We start from the raw sequence: 8,827 nt of genomic DNA, 5'->3' as shown, positions 1-8,827 counted from the left end.
CAAGCGAGCACACGGCAGCTTCCTGTTACCTCGCGACAGCAGGAAGTAGTATGACGTCACTTCCCTTCTACGTGGTGACTTTGATAGAACCAAGAATATAAGTGTGCTTTCTCTCTCTCTGCGTGTCCTCGTGTTATTATTATTTCCTGCAGTCACCAAAGTTCCAAATCTCTCATTGACACAAGGCCGTAATTATAATATGTTATAATAATTATAATATATATTGGTGGGGGACATATCCCCCCCCCCCAATAATCAAACATGCTCAAAATGGCCCCCCCAATATATTGCTATAAAAATATTTTTTAAAAATAATAATTGCTATGCTATGTTAATAAAAACAACAATTTCGCTAAACCTTTGCCACAAAATCCGGACTTGTCTTCATATAACAATGCGTAGATTTGTGTTTGTATGATTGCGTTGTACTTTATGAATCCCTAATCTCTGCCATTACATACTATGAAACAAGAAAAGTTAAAAAGTAAAAACAGCGCAATGTAATACAATACAATATTATACATTATTGTATCAAATAACAAAAACATTCCATCCCATGTGTTAGTGAAATTTTTCAATATTTTAGGAAATGTCACGAAATTAGTTTTCAAATTTAGATTTTATTTCTGGGGGGGGGGGACCCCAGACCTCCTGGTAGATTTGGTCCCCCCCAATGTTGACTCCATGGCTACGGCCTTGCATTGACTCGCGAATTTCTCTACACCCCCTCCCCTCTCTCTCTGCCCCCCTCGCTCTCTATTTAAGGCCTCGACACAGAGGCGTTGTTTCTCTGTGTGCCTACAGTGAGGGAAAAAAGTATTTGATCCCCTGCTGATTTTGTACGTTTGCCCACTGACAAGGAAATGATCAGTCTATAATTTTAATGGTAGGTTTATTTGAACAGTGAGAGACAGAATAACAACAAGAAAATCCAGATAAACGCATGTCAAAAATGTTATAAATTGATTCGCATTTTAATGAGGGAAATAAGTATTTGACCCCCTCTCAATCGGAAAGATTTCTGGCTCCCAGGTGTCTTTTATACAGGTAACGAGCTGAGATTAGGAGCACATTCTTAAAGGGAGTGCCCCTTATCTCAGCTCGTTACCTGTATAAAAGACACCTGTCCACAGAAGCAATCAATCAATCAGATCCCAAACTCTCCACCATGGCCAAGACCAAAGAGCTCTCCAAGGATGTCAGGGACAAGATTGTAGACCTACACAAGGCTTGAATGGGCTACAAGACCATTGCCAAGCAGCTTGGTGAGAAGGTGACAACAGTTGGTGCGATTATTCGCAAATGGAAGAAACGCAAAAAAACTGTCAATCTCCTTCGGCCTGGGGCTCCATGCAAGATCTCACCTCGTGGAGTTGCAATGATCATGAGAACGGTGAGGAATCAGCCCAGAACTACACGGGAGGATCTTGTCAATGATCTCAAGGCAGCTGGGACCATAGTCACCAAGAAAACAATTGATAACACACTTCACCGTGAAGGACTGAAATCCTGCAGCACCTGCAAGGTTTCCCTGCTCAAGAAAGCACATATACATGCCCGTCTGAAGTTTGCCAATGAACATCTGAATGATTCAGAGGACAACTGAGTGAAAGTGTTTTGGTCGGATTAGACCAAAATGGAGCTCTTTGGCATCAACTCAACTCGCCGTGTTTGGAGGAGGGGGAATGCTGCCTATGACCCCAAGAACACCATCCCCACCGTCAAACATGGAGGTGGAAACATGCTTTGGGGTGTTTTTCTGCTAAGGGGACAGGACAACTTCACCGCATCAAAGGGACGATGGATGGGGCCATGTACCGTCAAATCTTGGGTGAGAACTTCCTTCCCTCAGCCAGGGCATTGAAAATGGATGGTGGATGGGTATTCCAGCATGACAATGACCCAAAACACACGGCCAAGGCAACAAAGGAGTGGCTCAAGAAGAAGCACATTTAGGTCCTGGGGTGGCCTAGCCAGTCTCCTGACCTTAATCCCATAGGAAATCTGGAGGGAGTTGAAGGTTCGAGTTGCCAAACGTCAGCCTTGAATCCTTAATGACTTGGAGAAGATCTGCAAAGAGGAGTGGGACAAAATCCCTCCTGAGATGTGTGCAAACTTGGTGGCCAACTACAAGAAACGTCTGACCTCTGTGATTGCCAACAAGGGTTTAGCCACCAAGTACTAAGTCATGTTTTGCAGAGGGGTCAAATACTTTTTTCCCTCATTAAAATGCAAGTAAATTTATAACATTTTTGACATGCGTTTATCTGGATTTTTTTTGTTATTCTGTCTCTCACTGTTCAAATAAACCTTCCATTAAAATTATAGACTGATCATTTCTTTGTCAGTGGGCAAACGTACAAAATCAGCAGGGGATCAAATACTTTTTTTCCCTCACTGTATGTATCTCTCTCTGTGTGTCTCTGTGCTATCTCTCTCTGTCTATGTGTCTCCGTGTCTGTGTTTTGTCTCTCTTTCAAATTGAGCAATCTTTGGAAGAACGTTATCAACCAGGTGGGGTGTTGACTCTTATGTTGGCCGACTCTCTGTGTTGTATTGCATTACATTTCTATTCTAGATTTTAAAGCTTTCGTGACTGCTAGGATCCATACTCTTTGGTGCTATTGGGTAAAGTCACGTAGGTAAAAAATAAAATAACAAAAATCACGACGTTTCGGCCACAACACAAGCGGCCTTCATCAGGTGAAGGGACGAGACTGTCTGGAGGACAGCACATAATTACAAGTTACCGTTGTAATTATGTGTAAGATGTACCCTTTTTTGAGCTGCCGTTTTGTATTTACAAGAGGTGGTCCTTTTTTGAGCTGCCGTTTTGTATGTGTAAGATGTTGCGTGTTTGAGCTGCCGCTCTCGCTCTGGCCCCTCCCCCCCTCCAACCGTATTTCCTATTTAAGCTTCTGTTCATCCCTCCCCCCCCCTCTCTCTCTGCCTCCCTGTCCGTCTTTCCTCCCTCCTTACCTCTTGGTGGACTTGTATATGTATTTCTACTGACCGTGTACCTCGTATTTTTCATTCTATCTATGCTGGTATCTGCAATCCAAAGGTTGAACACGAAATTTAACACTCTTCTGAAATTCGTGGTCCGCCAGGAGATCATACAAACTCCACTCACTCTGTAGAACAGGGGGAGATCATACAAACTCCACTCACTCTGTAGAAGAGGGGGAGATCATACAAACTCCACTCTGTAGAACAGGGGGAGATCACACAAACTCCACTCACTCTGTAGAACAGGGGGAGATCATACAAACTCCACTCTGTAGAACAGGGGGAGATCACACAAACTCCACTCACTCTGTAGAACAGGGGGAGATCATACAAACTCCACTCTGTAGAACAGGGGGAGATCATACAAACTCCACTCACTCTGTAGAACAGGGGGATATCACACAAACTCCACTCTCTAGAACGGGGATATCATACAAACTGCACTCACTCTGTAGAACAGGGGGAGATCATACAAACTCCACTCTCTAGAACAGGGGGAGATCATACAAACTCTACCCTCGCTAACTTTGCAAAACAGAAGGATATAATACTAACTCCACTCGCTATTATCAGGTAAGCTACTTTACGTAACTTTCAGCCAAGGATTGTTCAATGCGCACTATAACTGCAGTTTGTGTGTTTTCATGGTTTGGGTCGAACAGTTGGTTAATATAGCAGCAGACACAACACCGTGCATTACTAGGCAAGAACCAGGCTCTTCCACGTGGGCGACCCACTAGGCCCAAACTCGTGGTCGGCGAGGCACCGATGTCCGTGTGGACGTGGAACCGTGCCCCTAACGCTGTTCTTGCCATTGTTGTTGCTGCTTCTGCTGTTGTTGTTGTTGCTGTGACACCTCTCAGCGTGGTTGTCTCTCTTTCGTCTCATTGGGCACCCTGCCTCGTTCTCTCGTCCGGAAGACTCCACCGTCCATTTCAACTGGGTGGACCCCTTGCCCTCTGAAGCTGGTAAGACCTTCACATATTCGAACCTCATGGTGTGACCTCGGGGTCCCGTAAGCCCCCGGCTCTCGCACGAACTGCGTTGCGACGCCATTGTATATCTGTTGAAGGCGAACTATTCCTCTCGACGAGCTTTACACGATGCGCTAATCAAAGTTTTGTTCAGTCTGCGCATTCGTCCTCGCTGCTGTGCTTGGACGACGCACGACGAGGACAGAATTATCTCAGCGCCAGGTGGGTCACGGCGTTTACGTGCGCGGTGGGAACGGAGTCGCCCAAAATAAATGAATTTCGATTTTGACTTCCGTTTGGTTCATTTCACGTCAGGGGCTCTCCGACAACATCGACCGCCGCTGAGTTGTCACGTGACTGTTCGTTACTGCACCCCCCACCACCCCCCACCCCCCCTTTGCATTTTACAATTCTCACGAAGAAAAATTAGTTGCAAAGAAAAATAAAATACAAACATCATCCCAATGTCTGTGTTCGCTTTCATTATTTTTTTTGTATCTCGAAACTTAAACTCAAAATGTCAATGCCAAGACAACTATCTCCCCATCCCCATGTAGACTGTAACAGGTTGTAGGGGCAAGTGGTGCTAGTAGCGAGCAGCAGCACCTACGGCGACACCGCCCTCGGAGGGGGGGGGCAGGGTCAAGGTCAGGCACGGGGTAAAGGTCAAAGTCAGGAGCATCAAGGTCAAGGTCACGAGCGGGGTGATGGTCAAGAGCCAATCCAGCTCGTGCCCTCACACTTGGGGAGCAGGACCCCTCTGGAGGGTGCAGCTCCACGCCACCAAATCGCTGCACCGCCACCGCCGCTCCCACAACGCCGCAGGGACGTTGCAGCAGTCAGAACAAAGGTTTTGGATATCCACTGCGGTCATTCTCAATGCAGCAACGGACGGAGGCCTCCACCCACCCACCCCCCACTTTACATCGCCGTCGGTAAATCACGCGTCACGCATTGAGACTCTACAGGAGCACCGTCAGTAGTGGGCGTAGTGGTGGCTGGGAGATGTTAACTACCTCGTCTGGTGTACAGGAGGTCGTGGGTTAGATCATGTCTCTGAGAGATGTTAACTACCTCGCCTGGTATACAGGAGGTCGTGGGTTAGATCATGTCCCTGAGAGATGTTAACTACCTCGCCTGGTCTACAGGAGGTCGTGGGTTAGATCATGTCCCTGAGAGATGTTAACTACCTCGCCTGGTCTACAGGAGTTTGTGGGTTAGATCATGTCCCTGAGAGATGTTAACTACCTCGCCTGGTGTACAGGAGGTCGTGGGTTCGATCATGTCCCTGAGAGATGTTAACTACCTCACCTGGTGTACAGGAGGTCGTGGGTTAGATCATGTCCCTGAGAGATGTTAATTCCTCGCCTGGTATTAAGGAGGTCGTGGGTTAGATCATGTCCCTGAGAGATGTTAACTACCTCGCCTGGTGTACAGGAGGTCGTGGGTTAGATCATGTCCCTGAGAGATGTGAACTACCTCGCCTGGTGTACAGGAGGTCGTGGGTTAGATCATGTCTCTGAGAGATGTTAACTACCTCGCCTGGTCTACAGGAGGTCGTGGGTTAGATCATGTCCCTGAGAGATGTGAACTACCTCGCCTGGTGTACAGGTCGTGGGTTAGATCATGTCTCTGAGAGATGTTAACTACCTCGCCTTGTATACAGGAGGTCGTGGGTTAGATCATGTCCCTGAGAGATGTTAACTACCTCGCCTGGTGTACAGGAGGTCGTGGGTTAGATCATGTCCCTGAGAGATGTGAACTACCTCGCCTAGTGTACAGGAGGTCGTGGGTTAGATCATGTCCCTGAGAGATGTCAACTACCTCGCCTGGTGTACAGGAGGTCGTGGGTTAGATCATGTCCCTGAGAGATGTTAATTACCTCACCTGGTGTACAGGAGGTCGTGGGTTAGATCATGTCCCTGAGAGATGTTAACTACCTCGCCTGGTCTACAGGAGGTCGTGGGTTAGATCATGTCCCTGAGAGATGTTAACTACCTCGCCTGGTCAACAGGAGGTCGTGGGTTAGATCATGTCTCTGAAAGATGTTAACTACCTCGCCTGGTCTACAGGAGTTCGTGGGTTAGATCATGTCCCTGAGAGATGTTAACTACCTCGCCTGGTGTACAGGAGGTCGTGGGTTCGATCCTGACTTTGACGATGCCTACTGCTGTGTATATTTGGAGTTTGTGTGCCTCTCATCACGGTGGCTGAGATGTTACCGACCTCACCTGGTGTACAGGAGGTCGTGGGTTCGATCCTGACCCTGACGATCATCACGGGGGCTGTGAGATGTTAACTACCTCGCCTGGTGTACAGGAGGTCGTGGGTTAGATCATGTCCCTGAGAGATGTTAACTACCTCGCCTGGTATACAGGAAGTCGTGGGTTAGATCATGTCCCTGAGAGATGTTAACTACCTCGCCTGGTATACAGGAAGTCGTGGGTTAGATCATGTCCCTGAGAGATGTTAACTACCTCGCCTGGTATACAGGAGGTCGTGGGTTCGATCCTGACCCTGACGATCGTCACGGGGGCTGTGAGATATTAACTACCTCGCCTGGTATACAGGTGGTCGTGGGTTAGATCATGTCCCTGAGAGATGTTAACTACCTCGCCTGGTATACAGGTGGTCGTGGGTTCGATCCTGACCCTGACGATGCCTGCTGCTGCTGCTGTATATTTGGAGTTTGTGTGCCTCTCATCACGGTGGCTATGAGATGTTAACTACCTCGCCTGATGTACAGGAGGTCGTGGGTTCGATCCTGACCCTGACGATGCCTGCTGCTGCTGCTGTATATTTGGAGTTTGTGTCTCTCTCTCCGTGATCGTGTGGATGTTTCTCCGGGTCCTCCGGTATTTGGCTGCGATCCATGTCCACGTGATAAGCCAACTAAGTTGAACTTTCATTTGTGGCCAGGTCGCTTCTGAAAAATAGCTACGTAGCTCTGTGGAGACTTATAAATATATTTTTTATGTAAAAAATGGTTTATTATAACATATAAAATATAATATAACCATTAAAATAAAATGCTATATTATATGAAATAAATCTATAAAAAGAATTATGAACAAAAAGGTGTATTATATATTTAATATTATAATATGAAATATAATAAAACCATTAAGGGGCCATCAATTTAGTCGGCACGCAAAAATCTGTCAAAACTTGACCCCTCCCTCCCTGTACGCACGAGGAATTTTTACACCACCATCACCAGCACCACCCATCAGCACCACCCACCACCAGCAGCACCAGCAGCACCACCACTACCACCACCAGCACCACCAGCAGCAGCACCACCAGCAGCAACACCACCCATCAGCACCACCCACCACCAGCACCACCCCCCTCAGCACCACCACCAGCAGCAGCAGCAGCACCACCACCACCAGCACCACCACCATTACGATCCACTACCACCACGATCCACCAGCACCACCACCACCACGATCCACCAGCATTACGATCCACCACCACGATCCACCAGCACCACGATCCACCACCACGATCCAGCACCACCACGATCCAGCACCACCACCATCAGCTCCATGGCTTCGGGATTTGTCCGCACGTCGTCTCTGTACAGCAGCAGGAGGAGGAGGCGTCTAGGGTCTCTCCTCGCCGTCTGCGTCGCCGCCACCGCCGTCTACGCGGTGGTGACCGCTCACGAAGGTAACGAGACGAGTGGGGAGCTCACAAAGTGTGTCACACTGTGTCACACACTGTGTGTGTGACACACTGTCACACACTGTGTGTGTGACAGTGTGACACTGTGTTAGTGTCACACACACACAGTGTGTGTGACACACACAGTGTCACACACACACACACAGTGTGTGTGTGTGTGTGACACTGTGTGTGTGTGTAACACTGTGTGTTACACACACACACAGTGTGTGTTATACACACACAGTGTGTTATATACACAGTGTGTTATACACACACAGTGTGTTATATACACACAGTGTGTTATACACACTGTGTGTATGTAACACACTGTGTTATATACACACAGTGTGTTACACACACACACTGTAACACTCCCTCTCCTCCCTCCTTGACCCCGTGACCCCCGACGCTCGTCCTGACCCCGTCACCACCCGGGGGGCGGCTCCCCCCTCCCCCCCTCCCCCCGGCGTGCAGGGCGGGGCCAGCCCCAGCGCCCCTCCCTGCAGGACGGCCTCCCGGGCAACGTCACGGCGGTGGTGGGGAGCGACGCTCAGCTCCGCTGCGTCGTTCTGAAGCAGGGCGGCGATGGCGGCGATGAGCACCACCACCAGCACCAGCAGCACCACCACCACCACGTGCAGTGGCTCAAGCACGTGGAGGTGAACGGGAGCCTGAAATCGCCCAACGGCTCGCCCTACGTACGCATTGTCACGGTGAGCGAACGAGACATGGGGCACTCACTCACCACTCACTCACTCACTCACCACTCACTCACTCACCACTCACTCACCACTCACCCACTCACTCACCCACTCACTCACTCACCCACTCACTCACCCACCCACTCACCCACTCACTCACTCACCCACCCACCCACTCACCCACTCACCCACCCACCCACTCACCCACCCACTCACTCACTCACCCACCCACTCACTCACTCACTCACCCACTCACCCACCCACACTCACCCACCCACTCACCCACTCACTCACCCACTCACCCACTCGCCCACTCACTCACCCACTCACTCACCCACCCACTCACCCACCCACTCACTCACCCACCCACCCACTCACCCACCCACTCACCCACTCACCCACTCACTCACCCACCCACCCACTCACTCACTCACCCATCCACTCACCCACCCACTCACTCACCTACCCACC

This window comes from Petromyzon marinus, unplaced genomic scaffold (genome assembly GCF_048934315.1).
Source record: "Petromyzon marinus isolate PM22_M1 ecotype Great Lakes invasive population unplaced genomic scaffold, UKy_Petmar_22M1.pri1.0 PM_G_Scaffold_10, whole genome shotgun sequence".
Lineage (NCBI taxonomy): Eukaryota > Metazoa > Chordata > Hyperoartia > Petromyzontiformes > Petromyzontidae > Petromyzon > Petromyzon marinus.
This window is presented reverse-complemented; position numbering follows the sequence as displayed.